Source organism: Macaca nemestrina, chromosome 3 (assembly GCF_043159975.1).
Source record: "Macaca nemestrina isolate mMacNem1 chromosome 3, mMacNem.hap1, whole genome shotgun sequence".
In the NCBI taxonomy this organism is placed as follows: domain Eukaryota; kingdom Metazoa; phylum Chordata; class Mammalia; order Primates; family Cercopithecidae; genus Macaca; species Macaca nemestrina.
Genome location: NC_092127.1, coordinates 10,511,258 through 10,526,773, shown reverse-complemented (window position 1 = coordinate 10,526,773; position 15,516 = coordinate 10,511,258). Strand labels below are relative to the sequence as shown.

The 15,516-nt window shown below is 39.2% G+C and overlaps 1 long non-coding RNA gene across 4 annotated transcripts in view; it reads left to right on the top strand.

The window, feature by feature from the left end:
* Positions 1 to 12,914, top strand: part of LOC139362143 (uncharacterized) — a 55,876-nt gene extending 42,962 nt beyond the window's left edge. For 3 of the 4 annotated variants that reach the window (XR_011620475.1, XR_011620472.1, XR_011620474.1), the window contains 2 exons: positions 467 to 1,577; positions 12,258 to 12,914. This is a non-coding gene — a long non-coding RNA (uncharacterized lncRNA). The remainder of the gene's footprint in view (positions 1 to 466; positions 1,578 to 12,257) is intronic. The other variant, XR_011620473.1, reaches the window with a different exon arrangement.
* The last annotated feature ends 2,602 nt before the right edge of the window (positions 12,915 to 15,516 follow it).

The window sequence follows — 15,516 nt, the reverse complement described above, 5'->3', positions numbered from 1 at the left end:
TAATATAGGTGTTAGAGTTGGATCCCTTGTTTCACAACTGGCAATGTAAGAGAACACAGATAACTCCTCTTCCAGGTAACTATCTAATTGTTAAAAATCTCACTGGTGTTGAACTGGAATGGTATATAGAAGGGAATGCACAAGCTGATGGAGAAATCAGAACTATACAAATGATGGTGTTTGGTTGATTTTGCTAATTTCTATTGAAGATCTAGGAAACTATAATTAAAGTCTGAAAATATAGAAAATTCAAAGCCACGTGTAAAAGCAGAAGGTCACCTTAGTAGCATACAAGGAACGTCTCATCTGCAGCGAGAGGATAAAAAAACTGAGCACTTGTCCAGAATCTACCTTCAGCAAAAGCTATGTCTAAAAATGGCTAAACTCACTAAGGCAGGTATGTTTTTGCTTTTTTTGTGGGGTTTTTTTTTTTTTTCATTTTTTTTGTTTGCTTGTTTTGCTACAGGAATTGCTCCCAGAAACATGAAGAAAATTATGGCCCATGTTAAGTGTGGTTGACCTGATGGAATTGACAAAGCAGACGGTGTGGGAAGGAATTGACTCAAGGAAGGGGTCATGTTGGAGTGAATGAACTAAGTAAAGCTGAACACCTACCAAGTGGTGAATCTAATTCAATGGGAAGTTATGCAGTTTAGAACACTTACCAAGCCCATAGACAATACGCTGGTGATAGGGGCACCAGCATCATTGAAATGTTCTCTGGTGCCTCTTATCTGTGAACCAGGGCTGATAGTAAAATTTTGTTGTAGTGCTTGGCTCTTTGATACCAATGGGATAGTATTATCTTGAGAAAACAGGAACTATGTGGCAATGCTTGACTGCCAAGAGACAGGTGGTTTCAATTATTGTAATGACCAGTAAGGTTAGAGTAGCAGCTACAGTGTCCTAACCCACAGATAATAGAATACAGCTTTATTGGTGTAAAAATATATCGTCAGGTAGCAAAGCTGGTTCTCAGCATGCACCATGAGAAGAACAAAAGGCAGACTATTAGAGAATTAAAGGCAGTCAACAATTATATTATTTTCCAAGAGCTGCCACAATTTTTCACCAACTGGGTGGCTGAAAACAACAGAAATTTATTCTTTCCTAGTTTCAGAGGCCAGAAGTTCAAAAAACAAAGCAAGCTTAGTTCTTCCTGAAAGTTCTGAGAGAATCTGTTCCACTCCTCTCTCCTGGCTTCTGCTTTTACAGGCAGTCCCTGGCATTCCCTGGCTTGTAGACACATTCATCTCTGCCTCCATCTTCAGGTGGCTTCTTCTCTGTGTGTATTTACCTAGCCTTATCTTCTTAAAAACACATCAGTCATTGGATTTAGGGTCCACCCTAATTCATTATGACCTCATCTTAACTAAAAACTTCTTCAAAGACTATTTTCTAAGAATACATTCTGAGGTTTTAGATGGGCATTAACTTTGGAGCAAACACTACTCAACTTAGTACACCAATAACACATTAAACCCCTTGCTGCTTTCAGAACTAAGCCAGTTCTCAGTCAAGAGACTATGGTTTGAAGAGGAGGTCATTTTTCATGAATAAGCCCTGAAAGACCAATAGTAAGTATACATGCTAGTAACTCTCTCCATCCTCTCCACAATGAATGTATAGTTATATACTCAGATAACTGCATACTGTGTTAAGGGGAATTTCCAAGCATTTTCAAGAATGACATGAGTAGTGTCTGGGGAGGCACTGATATGTGAGAACTGAAAAGTTACCATGACCCCTTGAGGGTGATATGGAGATCAGGTAATACATACAGTGCCAAGGTCTGACTCTCAATGGGTCCACTAGATCTGGAGAGTCATACAGGAATATTTTCTTGGTCCTCAGATGTATAATTGGAATAGACATACTTGGTAGTTGGTTTAACCTCACATGAACTCCTTGACCTCCAGAGTAGGGGATATAATAGTGTGGATGACTAAGTGGAAGCTCCTGAAACCACACTTCAGTGATGGTTTAAATGTTCCTGCCAAAACTTATGTTAAAATTTAATTTCCAATGTAATGGAATAGGGAGACAAGGTCTACAAGAGGCGATTAGGTCAGGGGCCAAGCTCTCAGGAATGATTCAAGGCCATTATCATGGGAGTGGGCTCCTCATAAATGATGAGCTTGGTCTGATTTTCTCTCTCTCTCTCTCTCTCTCTCTCATATGCCCGTACTCATAAATGTACTTCTCTCTCTCCCTCTCCCTCCCTCCCTCTCATGCCTGTACTCACAAATGTACTTCCTTGCTGTGTGATGCCTTCCCCATGGGATGACTCTCACCCAGTGTTGGCACATTGGACTTCCTAGTCTCCAGAGCCACCAACCAAACAAATTTATATTTATTATAAATTATCCCATCTGTGATGGTCTGTTATAGTAGCAGAAAACTGATTAGGACAACTTCTATCCACCAGGCAAGAGGCTAAATCAAAAAATTCTTGGAGTGGGGACAGAATTAGTGTATCACACTTAAAGTTCTATAGGTTGCAAGGCATGTAGACCCTATTAGATCTCTATTTAACTTCCTCCATGGCACCTGTAAAAATGAGATAGTTTCTCAGGAATGAAATAGACTACTGCAGCTGCTGTGTCAGATGTGATGTCTTTTCAAGAGCTCACTACATCGGACTTGTGGGGGCTTAGTCAGGATCGTGGGAGAAATTGTGAAGTAGAAACACAAACCTTCTTGGAAGGCTGAGCAGTTTGTATAGCTTTAGGAAGGGTTATGGCTGAAGGCAACCTGATCTTTACCTTGAGTAAATAGCTTAAAGTAGCTACAAGGGAATGTGGGGAAGTTTATCTAAATAGAATAGCTTGTTTACCCATGTGGTTCTAAGACTAACCTTTGATCATTCATGGGCAAGATAGCCCTCTCCAGGGTGGGTACGACCAGGTTAATTACTCACAAGTGTGAAGACTCAAGCCTTTGTCAATTAATCTTTACTAAATAAATAGAAGCTTTGCTGGTTGATCAGGGCCGTGGCTGCTGACTCTTTACACACCATTCTCCTTGGAGTCTGTAAGCAGCCTGGACACTCAGCTGGACTGACAAGCATAATATCTGTGTCAGTGTATGTTTTTCATCCATTGCTGGGTCAGGGTCTGCGGGACAGACCTCCACAAGACTCAGGTACATGGCAAATGATTATAGCTTTGGATGATATGTGTGTGTGTGTCCACTTAATTCTTACCAGGATATGGAATCATAAATGGTTCACAATCACCAAGCATGGATGTTCTTGGCCAGAGCTATGTGAAATATTTTGTTATCTGTCATACGAAGTCCGAAGAGAAACAGACTATCTGGGCGTTATACATATCACATTCATACATTATGGCAGAGACATCATGCTAATTGGACCAGATGATCAAAAAGAATTTATCATATTAAATGAATTGCTAAGAATATGTATTCCAGAGGGTAAAAGATAAGCTTCAAGAAATTTCAGAGGCCTCTCATATTAAGAAATATTTTAGCTGACCAATGGTCAGAAGAATGAACATACCATCCAAAGGAAAGAACAATGTATATTATATTGCATCTAATGTTTCTTTACTAAAGAAAAAAAAATGATACTTCCTGCTATGCTTCATCAGGTTGTGGGGCATATTGGAACATTTTGTTTCTTCCACACCCAGGAATACAGTTTCTGTCCATGTTCCAGAAACAAAGGCTACCAATTTTTTCTGTGTGGCTCAGCACCAGGTCGTGCAGATCCAGGCTAAAGTGCCAGCTTCCTTGATATTTGTGATATTTGACCTACCAGACACTTTGGAATTAAAAGTAAGAGACTGAAAAGATATAGCGTAGAATCTACGGCGACTTCAGAGACAGAATACTCTGTCTTCAGAGACAGAATGCTCTGGAGTGAGGTTATACCATCTTCAGGAGCATAGCTTTGTTCATAGTCACCTTTTTAAACATAACTCTTGGAATTCTCCTGGGTTCCTGTTGAGACAGAGAACCTGACCGTAGGGTCCCAATTCACCATATGCCCCAAACTGCCAATCTTGAGTAAGAACTGTGAAAGCTCTCAGCACAGCCCTCCAATCAAAATCCTGCACTAGGAGACTTGGCCAAACTTTAACAATGCTTCTAGCAGTCCAATCCCACATCAGTGGGACAACCATTCCCGTTATGAATTTCTGTCTAGAAAATATCAGGGCAGCAAAAAAGGATTTGCTGTTTATTCTAATGAGAGACCTACCTGAAGGTAGGCCTGTGACCTCCTTTTCTTAGCACATTCACTTAAATGGCTTACAATGATTAATCATTCTTTTTCTGCCCCATTGAGATGTGTGTGTATATATATATACACATATATAACTCAGGGATATTTTTCTCAAGGACCTGAAAAGCCACTCCTTTAAAATATAATCTCCAGGAAGGATAAGGCCTCTGTCTCCCAGTCAATATGAGATAATAAATCCTAACTTTTATAATTGCCAGCTAGCAGACATGGCTGGCCAAATCACATTTATACTGACAAATGCTCCATAATTTTTCACTTGAATCTCCTTGTTCTCTCTTCCTACTTTCCCATTATCCCTATAAAACACCCAATCATCTCTGTGCAAATCAGAATGGAGCCCTTTCCTCTACTGTCAGTAGTTACTTGTATAAAAGTGCCTTATTTTAATTTTAATTTTATTTTTATTCACTTATTTATTTTGAGAAGGAATTTTGCTCTGTCGCCCAGGCTGGAGTGCAGTGGCGTGATCTCAGCTCACTGCAACCTCTGCCTCCCAGGTCCAAGCAATTTCCCTGTCTCAGCCTCCCGGGTAGCTGGGAGTACAGGCACGTGCCATCACGCCCGGCTAATTTTAGTATTTTTAGTAGAAAGAGGGTTTCACTATGTTGACCAGGCTGGTCTTGAACTCCTGAGCTTAAGTGATCCTCCTGTCTCAGCCTCCCGAAGTGCTGAGACTACAGGCGTGAACCACCATGCCCAGCCATTTTCTGTGCTTTAAATAATGTTGGATTTATTTATATTTAACATGAGCTGGATTCTACCAGATGCACCATTCTGTAGAGTGAAACCAGACCAGTGTTTTATAAATGTAACAATTTCATGAAGAATCAAGCACAAGCATGACCAGAGACACTAGCAAGCTGCATGAGCAGTAGCTTCGACCCTCATAGCAGCCTCCATAGTTCAGCCAGTGCTTTTCTCACAGCCCGCACCTGTGGTCATCTATGGGAGATCCCTACAACCAGCTGACAGAAGAGGAGCTTGGTCTATCGATATGTCATTTCAGTGCATGGTTTTAAGCAGAAAATGGACTGCAGCTGCATTACAGCCCAACACTAGGATGGTGAGGGAAAATCTTCCCAATAATTAGAGATGTGTGCCAGGAACCTTATCATCCATGTTGCATAGACAGAAAAGCTGCATTACATTAGGATATTTATGGCTTCCTCTGTAGTTGCTAGTGTGCAGGCTTTCTCCTCAGGAGTCTCCTGAAAGAAAGAAGATCAGAAGATTAGGAACAAGGCAGTTTGGGTCCAGAGACACAACTATAAATGGAATGGGAGTGGGTAACTAGCATAAAACCTTTGCATCATATTTGAGTGTCCACTGAATAATAGTTATTATGAAAGAGGCAATAAACAACAAATTCAATCAAATGAATCAGCTTGCTGATATCAGTCAGCCTTTATCTTTGGCTGTCCAGTGCTGTGCTGGCACCATGACACATAAACAAAGCATCCATGATAGCAGACAAAGAAACTATGCATGTATCTTGTAGTATGTGCTTGATTTTCAGGCTGAATTTTCAGCCTATTAGAAGCAGAGACCAAGGCTGAGCCCTGATTTTATTTACTTCCTCTAAGAGACCATTCAGTCACCTGGTGACAAGTTGACCACATTGCATTCCTTCCACCCTAGAAGGAATGGTAATTAATTCTGATAGGAGTAAATACATATTTGGAGTAAAGGTTTGTCGTTTTTGCCTTGAAGACCTAGCCAGCACCATTACCTGATGGTTTCTCCCAGTATTTAATAAACTGGCAAAAGTTACCACCTAACATTGCATCAGGTCAGAAGAATACCTTGCTGCAAAGAATGTGTGGAAATGGGCCATGATCTAGAAGTGGCCAGACTGATAGAATATTGGAAATAGCTGGTGATGGCACAGCTAAAATATGAACTTGTAAGAGATATTTTATGAGGATGTGTGACATACAAATGACTCAACATGTACTTAGAATCGATAAATTTCATATGGTTCGTTTCCTCCAGTAGGAAGATCACATCATTCAGGTTCAGGAAACAAGAGGGAACACAGCAGTAGCACTGTTAACCGTCACTCTCAGTCATCCACTGGAACTCTTTCGCTTTAATCATCCCCACAACTCTGGGGTCTGCATGATTAGATGTCTAGGTCCCCAAGGACCTAGATCCTTCCCACGGGGAATATATTAGGAGTGTTAATTAACTATAAACTGTTCCTGCCTCCTTGCACTTGTGACAAATTATCTGGAGTCAAGAAAATGAGTCATCATCTCTATGCAGATAGGGCTGCTGTTGTACATGTAAAGCAGAGATGAATATAGGGCACCGAAATTGTCTACTGGGGCAGCTCCTGGTACTCCCTTGTCCAATTTTGACCACAAATGGATATGTGCACTGCCCAGGCCTAAAAAGGGCATGATGAGCAGAGTATCAAATGTCTGAGGATCTGAGTCACATCATCAACTAAGCCACTGAGACTGGTTGAGCTACCAGCTAAAGCTAGAAGAATCTGTCATGAGTAACAAAGGAGATAAATATCAGCTGTGATCTCAAAAGAAGCTGAAGGGCTACAGATTGCCCCACTTACTTTCTTTTTAAAAAGTTTCTCCAAGGCAAAGAGGTCCACCAGAAACCTGGAGGGCTTGCTCCCTAAGAAGTAGATTTGAACAACGCTAAAGGTGAACTCTGATGACAAATTATGAACCACCCAGCTCCCCATCAAGGAGCACTTACTTTCCAACTGCTGAAAGTGCTGTTGACAGCCCTTCAGGGATTCCCTCAACTGCAAAGAAGGAACATTTCCAAAATCACCCTCTTCCTGAGACAACCTACAACTACTGACTCATCAAGGCTAGGGTATAAAATGTCAGCCATTTAAGCCATGCAATGGGCCATTTTGGCTGCAGGGCTTCCCGTGGATTTGGTCAAAGTTGTAGTCAGCACTGCATCATCATAGCTCCACTTCTTCTCTGCCCAAATATTCTCTCCCCCATTTTTTCTTTCCACAGGTGTTCTACCAAGGACACTGCCTAATAAACGTCCCAATGAGCTCCTCCTCAAAGCCTGCTTATAGAGAACCCCACCTAAAACACACGCCATAGTCAAACTGTGGACATTATTTGTTGTGTTTGTTTTTATATTCTCTCCTTACCCAGATCAAATTTGCTCTGTAAAACTTCCTGCAATGTGACTTCCACATCTGTCACTCTATTACAAACTCCTGTCAGGAGAATTACCCATGACTCACTTATGAGTAATACCCAGGACATTTCAGACCTTAATGAGACTTTTGAAAAGTGTCTACAACAGTTGACTCCTTCTTCTTTTTTTTTTTTTTTTTAACTTGAGACAGAGTCTCACTGTGTTGCCCAGGCTGGAGTACAGTGGCGTGATCTCGGCTCATTGCAATCTCCATCTCCCAGGTTCAAGATGATTCTCCTGCCTCAGCCACCTAAGTAGCTGAGATTACAGGCATGTGCCACCATACCCAGCTGATTTTGGTATTTTTAGTAGAGATGGGGTTTCACCACATTGGCCAGGCTGGTCTCAAACTCCTGACTTCAGGTGACCCAACCCCTTGGCCTCCCAAAGTGCTGAGATTACAGGCATGAGTCACCATGCCCCACCTCTTCCTCCTTTTTAAAATGCACTAATAGCGATCATAACCCGTTGCCTTGGTTTTCCTTCTATCTTCGATTTTTTTCTCTCAGTATTGTTTTTTTAGGAAGACTTCTTGTGTTCTTCCTGTCTTATACATCTTACAATACATTTGCCACTATTTTCTTCTCAATTACACTTTTGCTCTGAAGGATCTTTACATAGAAGTCTATAGCTCCTTTCTTAAACAGCTAGCTACCTGTGTCTGCACTTGGGTATTTCAAAAGCAGGTTAACTCATCATGAGCACATCTTCTTCTCTACCCATACGCACTGCTCCTTTATTTCCTGTCTTTACCAATCATGTAGAAGACATTTCCTTGCCCACAGGTTTTCAGGTCAGAAAAATGGGGTGGACACTGACTTTCCCTTCTCTGTTATTGCAACCATGCCCATTCATTTAGTCACCAGCGCTGTCCTTCACACCTCTTAAATATAACTTATTGAGAATAAAACATTCTGCCCTTTCCCATTTCTTCTTTCTCATTTAACAACCATCCCTCACTAACTGGTCTCTTTGCTAATGAGCATTCATTATCTTCCTCATAGAAGTCCACGAATGGCCATCAGGTTGGTTCTTCTAAGACACAAAGGAGGAAATACCACACCTATGCTTAAAGCTGGGCAGTGACTTTCTATCATCATGACATAAACATCTCCTGACTGGCTCAGGGGATGTTCAAAGTCTAGCCCCTACCTTCCTGTCTAGCTTCTTATGCCACTCTCTATTTACATTTCCTGCCTCAGCCGTGCTGAAAGATTTTAGGTTTTAGTTCTTTGAATATTACATTTTATCTCACCACTAGGCCCTGCCAAATGCAGAGTGCTCTGCCGGAAACTCTAAATCCAATCCTGTACTATCTGACTTCTATTCATTCATGCATTCGGTATTCCTGTAGTTCTCTCTGCTTCCAAGAAGCCTTTTCTAACCAAATGCAGATTTTCTTGATGAGTGTTTCCATCATTATCCATGATCATAACAATCATAGCATTCTTCATATTTCCTTGAGAATTATTCTTTGTCTTTCTTCTCTATTTGGTGAAGAGGGCCACGTCGAACTGGATATTCATAGTATACACTATACCTAACAAACTCTTTTTGTTGGGTAAATGAATTAATTCTATCTGTGTCATTCCATTTCTCATGTTGGTACTTTCGCCCCTCAGTTAAGGTTCCCCTAGCTTCTCTATACCATCCCTTCTTCCTTTAAATTAGAACTTTAAAGATCACAGTGAAACCTGAAAAATACCAGGGTTTATTTTCCGGGCAAGAAACAAATAACTCTCCAGGAGAACATAAGTTTTGATCAGTAGAAATTGTAATAGTTGGCTCAAGTAAGGAGGACCTGGAGTATTCTCCAAAGCAGTGCCTCCTGGAAGGAAAGTGGCAGGAGGGTTTTACGGGGTGATGGAGAGGGGAATGGGTGCATCATCACATGTAGAGGAGGCTTCCCAGTGGCAAAATCATAGTGGGTCCTCACGCCAGCACACAGGTCACATGTTATGATAATGAAGCTATAGCTCCCCGCAAGGTGGAGACTTTAGCATGGTCCTGAGGAAAGTTCACTGAGGTTCATCTGTAAATTGTTGGGAGTCTGAAAGACCTGGTTTAAACCAATGAGGAGGCTGCATTCCACCCGTGGTTTTGGTAAGTACAGGCTGTAGACCAGGAGGATATAGAGCAGGAGGATTGCTCAGGTGGATTAAATTTCTATAATCCCTGGAGCCTCTCTCCGCCTGTTTACAAAATAATCTTTAAAATAGCAGTGGTTCATCCTTCAGGACATTATCTTTCCAATAGTACATACTCAGTATTTAAGGTTGTTTAAAGCAATGGCCAAAAAATTTAAAGGAGTAACACTCCAGGGTTATGATTTCTCATACCAGGACTGCAGTTGTAAACCTAGGCATGTGCTAATTAAATATGGGAACCTAAAAGTACTGTATAAGGAAATTATTAATTTCTTCTCCACATATTTTTATTTAGTAGATTCAGATTCAATCTATTATTTCTGACAGACCATGTGAGAGAGAGAGAGAGAGAGAGAGAGAGAGAGAGAGAGAGTGTGTGTGAGTTTCCCTAGCAAATATGACTGCCTCAAACTTCAGACATAAAGTCAACGTTATGGGAATTAGGATGTTCATCTTTATAAAATAAGACAAGGCCCTAGAGTTACAGTGACTTTGAATTTTACTCTTTTGTAAGAAAATGCCCTGCATCTTAGTGTTTCCATAGAGAACCACAGATTCTACTGCCTGACAACAAGCCTAGCTCAGTGGTGGCCACAAATGTCTCTGTAAGTCACCCCCCCACCAACTGACCTAGTTTATCACACCTTCTGAGAAGATAAGCTATTCTTAGGGCACCCAGGTGCATGGACTGAGCAGACTTTGAAGAGGCTTTTCTGTCACAGGTTAACTTGTGATTAATATGAAATATTGAGTTATTTCATCAAATTTGCTTCATAGAGATTTCTGAAAGGTCTGTTAGGAGTTTTTTTTTTTATCCACTTATATCTAGGTCATGTAACCTTATGAATACAAACTTTCATAATGTAAACTGAAAAGTGTAATTTACTGTTCTATATTCAGAATTTTTAACATGATTATTGACAAGAAAACATTTTATGGCTTGACTGGGACAGTTAGAAGTCGGCTGGGACAACGTGTACTCACGATATTAAAATAAAGTGAATGTGATCAACTCTTCTTTAACAAAGTGCAAGAGGCTGTAAAACTGGCCAGAGGGAATTTGGCCCAGCTATTTAGAAGACTTGATGTTACTGTGAATTATTAGGAAATCTGTACTTAGTGAACTGCACAGCTGATTGTGTGTGTGTCTGTGTGCATGTGTGTGTGTGTGTGTGTGTGTGTGTGTGTGTGTGTGTGTGTGTGTGTGTCTTTGACTTATATCTGACATTCAATGGGGCTCTCTATTGGGTGGCAAAATACCCCATTGGCAATTGCCTATATGCACAACTCATAAGGGAAAAAATAATTAAAAGTCCTAAAATTGCCTTCATTAAGCAATGTCACTTCTCTTTTCTCCCTGTATTTTATATTGCAAAACGTCTATTATAAAACAAACTAAAAAGAAAAGAAGCATCATTCCCCTGCTTTGGCCCCAATTTTCTGATCCTGAGAGATAAAATGGTTAATTGATAGGCCATATTTCTGGCCATCTTTCTCTTACGAAAGGAGATACCAGGGCATAAAAAAAAGTGTCAGAAAAGAATTTTCAAAAGCACCGTTAGAGAGGAAACATTCTTTGGTTTTGCCCTACTTCTCCTTCACGTCTTCCCTTTTTGGTCTTAAACTTAAGTTTGAATTTTGATAACGAAGATTGTTAATACATACGAAAGAGAACACATTACTCTCATAAATTATATATAATGAGGGACTGAAAACTCAGATTGATGAGATGCCCACCTTGTCGCAGGCATTCATGTTTATTGTTTCGTGTGAAAATATTTCATTAACTTCCCACAAAACCTTGCAATGAAGACAGGATTATGCTCATCTTACAAATGAGCTAAAAAGGATTCTAAAAATTTGAAAGACTTGCCCAGGGTCTCTCACCTACTAAGTGGTAAATCATAGATTAACAGCAGGACTGTCTGATTGCATTGCATGTAATTTTAATTTTTTTCATGCAATGTTTTCCTCCTTCTCTCTTGAATATATCAATAGAAAATACTCAGAAATAAAATGTTTTGCATTTGTGCAATAACAGTAGCTAAAAAGATACTTTCACAAAATAAGCTCACAGAAATAATGGCAGGTGGTCCTTTACTATTGACTTTAATGATGAGGAAATGGAGACCAGAAAAGCAGCTTTCTCCAGGTCTCAGAGAAGGTAGAGTCTGCAGTTGACTCCCTCTCATTCTCTTCCATTCCAAATCCAGTCATTTTTTCTACACCATGCTGCTTTCAAGCTGGTCTTTAAATGTGTTTTTAATTGGGAAACATTCAGTTTTTCTTTGGCATTAAATATCATCTTATATGTGTTAGACTTATCCCAAACTGGAATATGAACATTTTGGGTAGGAGAGAATTGCAGAGGAGGGCATATTTATTTATACATTAACAAAATTTGAAATGCATAGTCATTTCTGGACAGTGAATATTTTAGTTGCATCTGGAATGTATTCTGGTGTTACTCACATTTCTAACTTTTCGAAAGCATGCCTTGCCCACTGGTAGATGTTGTCAGACAATTCAAATTAGTTATGGTGCCAATGGCTTTTCAAAAGAAAATTATAGTTTAAATTATATACCTTAAAAAACAGACCTTTAAAAAATGGTTAGATTTAATGGGCTGTTTTAATTATTTTAATCTTGCATTTCAGGATGGAAATCTTCTCCACTGCCAAGTTAAATCTTCGGAAGAAAATGAAAGATAATTATCATTTTATATTACATGAAAATTTATGATATCATCAACACTTATAAGTTCTTTCACAAGAAGTTAACCCCTTGCAGTGCTTTACTTTGAAGTATAAGTCTATTTTAAACATTTGCCTGTGAGTATTTCATTAGAATTAAAATGGGATTTTTCTTTATGTTAAATGCTTATACATGGCCTCCCAAAGGAAAATAAATAATATTAATCCATATACAAGATTCATTAACTAAGAGGGTTTTACCCCTACCTCAATTCAAGTTTTCCACCTTAAATAGAATAAATTAAATTTTAGTATTTAGGTGAATAAGTAAAAGACATACATATGATGAATGCATTTCCTCAACCAAATATTAAGACGAGGTCCAAGTGTACTGTGAAGACTCTGGAAGTCTAATACATTTATGGTGGTTATTTTTGCTTACTCTCTTTGCATGCCTTCTATGCAGCAGACACTGTCATGTGTTTTCATTAATTTTCTCTAATTTTTCATCAGTTTTTGGACTACTATATCTACTTATATATGAGCAATAGACTTATGTATACAGTCTAAGTATATAGAGGCCAAAATGTGTCAAATTTCTTGACTGGGATGACAGCACAATAAAATGTGATCAGAGATTCATTTATGGGTTTGTGTGGCTCAGATACCGATCTTTATCCTCTAGATCGTGATTCCAGAACAAATCACGAAATTTGTCAAAATTAAACTTTATTCCCCAAGTTGTAGCATTTTTCACCTTTCAAATTATGTTTTTTGTGGTCCGTTCAGGCAGAATCGAATTCAAGAAAGAAATGTGCCAGTAAGCTTAAAGAACCTAATGTGTTTATTCTTTAAGTAACATTTCCTAAAACAAAACAAAACAAAACAAAAAAACAACAAAAACTTAATAACCAAAAAAGAACTGTGAGAAGAATAACTAATGGTTCATACATTGTCTGGTTCCCAAAGTATAATCAAAGAAAGTTATTTGGGACATTTGGTTTCCCAGCATTTAACTCTACCTATTTATCATGTTCATTCTTGAAAAAGCAATTCGTCTCTTTCCATCAAATGCTGTCTATGCATACATTCTTCAGTGCTGGAACTTGCTTTTTGAGCTAGTTGGTGTTTGAGGACACCAATACTCAAGAATCTCTAGTCCATTTCATTTCAGAAGGCTGTCCCTCTTCCCCCAGCCACAGCTGTGTCTCTAACACAGTATTTGAGCTGGAGTCCCCACTCCAGTTCAGTGAACAGCCGGGCAGCCGTAGCTGGTAAGATTCTCAAACTTTAGAGAAGATTTAAAAGTGTTGCTTAATGATTCACTTTACTTTTAATATCACGTTATGTTTTTCCCCCATTGTGATGGGCTTTGGTTTTTAACTTATCCTGAAGCACCTTGCAGAGTTTACTTTGGAGAATGCTCTTCTCGTCTTCTCTTCCCTAAGCTCATGATCCCTGGTTTCACTCACACATCCTGACTCCTATGCTTAACTAAATCTTCTTCATGTTTGAAAGCAATTGTACATGGATTAATGTATCTCTAAAAGACAAAAAAGTAGCAGAAACATTCTAATATTTAACTTCTCCGCAGCATTCGATACTTTTGTCGATAATACCTCCTACTCTTAAATTTGAACTTCTGAACCCACTTCCTGAAACTTGTAATAGGCAGAATAATGACCTCCCAAAGACAACCTGTTACCCAGCACGTGTGAATAAACTAACTTTTTAATCTACCAAAATTATTGGATGTCTATGCCCAAGCATAAAACATTACCCCAATAGGATTTCTGCCAGCATTCAGGGGATCCCATCTATGGGAAATTCTCATAAACATATTGAACTTAGTTTGTCCTAAATACATTTTTTTGTCTCTTACAAACACCATACTTCTACTCCCAAATGACTTATTTCTTGAGTTCCCTAAATTGTTTTGTCATGTTATAATCTACTTAATCCAGAAAAGCAGATATTCTGCTGAATCTTAACGTTCCTCTCTTGCAGAAAATTCAGTCATTTCTCACACTCAAATACAGCTCCTCTTTAACATTTTCACTTACTTAATTACTGCCCTTACTTCAAAGTGTCATTATTTCTATGCTAAGCCACTGAAAATAGTATATCTTGATATTATAAGAGGAATAATGTCATTCACTTTTTTTTTTTTTTTTTTTTTTTTTTGAGACGGAGTCTTGCTTTGTGCCCCAGGCTGGAGTGCAGTAGCGAGATCTCGGCTCACTGCAAGCTCCGCCCCCCTGCGTTCACGCTATTCTCCTGCCTCAGCCCCCGAGTAGCTGGGACTACAGGCGCCCGCCACCTCGCCCGGCTAATTTTCTGGTATTTTTAGTAGAGACGGGGTTTCACCGTGTTAGCCAGGATGGTCTCGATCTCCTGACTTCGTGATCCGCCCATCTCGGCCTCCCAAAGTGCTGGGATTACAGGCTTGAGCCACCGCGCCCGGCCTTGTCATTCACTTTTAAAAATAGAATGCCTACAATATGCTAAATACAAGGAGGTATGCGTTTTGTGTGTATGACAACTGTGATGGAATTTTTTTGTGGAGTCTCTGTATTCTCCAAGGAGAAAAATATGGATTGGTGGTAGAGAATCTCACAAGGGCTGAAGTTCAGATTTCGAAATATCTGGTTGATTACAATTGGTAAATTTAAATAATCAGACCCACGTTGACATTTGTGGAATCATCAATAATGTTTTTATTAGTATTTCTTATTTGTTTTTATTTTCACAGCATCACTTTGAGACTTGTAAGAATTCATCCAAACTCGTCTAATGCTTAAGTATGGAACTATGGGTCTGATTTCAGTGTTCCATTTCATTTCCACAATATTACTTGTAGATTTGTATAAGCACTCATCCAATGCTTATGTATGGAACTGTGGCTCTAATTGCAGTGTTCCATCCTATATTTAAGCAAAGCTATGCAAAGTGTCACATCGAACTCTGAAAAATTAAAATGTTAATAATTTTTATGAATAATTGCCTCATTTACACATTCTTGGGTTTAATTTGAATACCGTACTGATTATACAAGCCTTTGAATAATTCATATGTAGACCTTCTCCATTACCCTGACAATCAGAGTTCTACACTGGTTCCAAAAAACTGCCTTATGACAATATTGTCTACTGTGACTGGGGATATAATATGATATTAATTAATTTCAGGAAGAAAAGGAAGTGAGGAAGAGTACCAGCAGAAA